The sequence below is a fragment of the Arachis hypogaea genome, chromosome 4, assembly GCF_003086295.3.
Source record: "Arachis hypogaea cultivar Tifrunner chromosome 4, arahy.Tifrunner.gnm2.J5K5, whole genome shotgun sequence".
NCBI classification, from domain to species: Eukaryota; Viridiplantae; Streptophyta; class Magnoliopsida; order Fabales; family Fabaceae; genus Arachis; species Arachis hypogaea.
In genome coordinates, this window is record NC_092039.1 from 58,000,835 (window position 1) to 58,002,099 (window position 1,265).

At 39.3% G+C, this 1,265-nt stretch overlaps 1 non-coding gene across 1 annotated transcript; it reads left to right on the plus strand.

Annotated features, from left to right (window-relative positions):
- The first annotated feature begins 551 nt into the window (after positions 1 to 551).
- LOC112799396 (small nucleolar RNA R71) lies at positions 552 to 659 on the plus strand. Its single transcript, XR_003200977.1, has one exon. It is a non-coding gene; the product is annotated as a small nucleolar RNA R71 (small nucleolar RNA).
- The last annotated feature ends 606 nt before the right edge of the window (positions 660 to 1,265 follow it).

Genomic DNA, 1,265 nt, shown 5'->3' on the forward strand with positions numbered 1-1,265 from the left:
GGGCATTTTAAATGCCTAAATGGTGCAGGGATGAGAAATCTTTGACACTTCAAAATCTGTGGACCCACAGGATCACCTCAGGATCTGTGGATCCCACCGGATCCCCACCTACCCCACTTCTCTCTTCTTCACACAATCCAATAGGTGTTCCTATAGGGTTTACCCAGGTAATTCACCTCTGCCATTGCAGGGTTCTCAGGATCATAAGCTTCTTCTTCAGAAGATGCCTCTTTAGTACTATTGGATGCATTTTGCCATCCATTTATACTCTGAGAAATCATGTTGACTTGTTGAGTTAACATTTTAATCTGAGCCAATATGGCATTCAGAGCATCAATTTTAAGAACTTCCTTCCTCTGACGCGTCCGTTTACTCACAGGATTCCTCTCAGAAGTGTACATGAATTGGTTATTTACAACCATGTCAATAAGTTCTTGAGCTTCTGCAGGCGTTTTCTTTAGGTGAATGGATCCACCTGCAGAATGGTCCAGTGACATCTTAGAGAACTCAGATAGACCATAATAGAATATATCTAAAATGGTCCACTTTGAAAGCATGTCAGAAGGACACTTTTTGGTCATCTGCTTGTATCTTTCCCAAGCTTCATAGAGGGATTCACCATCTTTTTGCTTAAAGGTCTGAACATCCACTCTAAGCTTGCTCAGCTTTTGAGGAGGAAAGAACTTGGCCAAGAAGGCCGTGACCAGCTTATCCCAAGAGTCCAGGCTATCTTTAGGTTGTGAGTCCAACATGCTCTAGCTTTGTCTCTTACAGCAAAAGGGAAAAGCATGAGCCTGTAGACTTCAGGATCTACTCCATTAGTCTTAACAGTCTCACAGATCTACAAGAATTCAGTTAAAAACTGATAGGGATCTTCTGATAGAAGTCCATGAAACTTGCAGTTCTGTTGCATTAGAGCAACTAGTTGAGGCTTCAGCTTAAAATTGTTTGCTCCAATAGCAGGGATTGAGATGCTTCTTCCATAAAAATCTGAAGTAGGTGTAGTATAATCACCAAGCATCCTCCTTGCAATTATGGTTTTGAAGATTTTGATCATTCTGAGGATCTTCCTCAATGTTATCAGAATCTTCATCCAAAATATGAGACAAGCAATTCTAGTTTTGTTGTTGTTGTTGTTTGATGAGATGAATCTTTTTCTTGAGAATATTAATTTCATTTTGAAGGTCCTAAATAGTAACAGACTTAGAAACTTATTTTTCGAGTTTTTTGAAAATAGGTTTCATGTTGTACTTGTTTTTGATAAC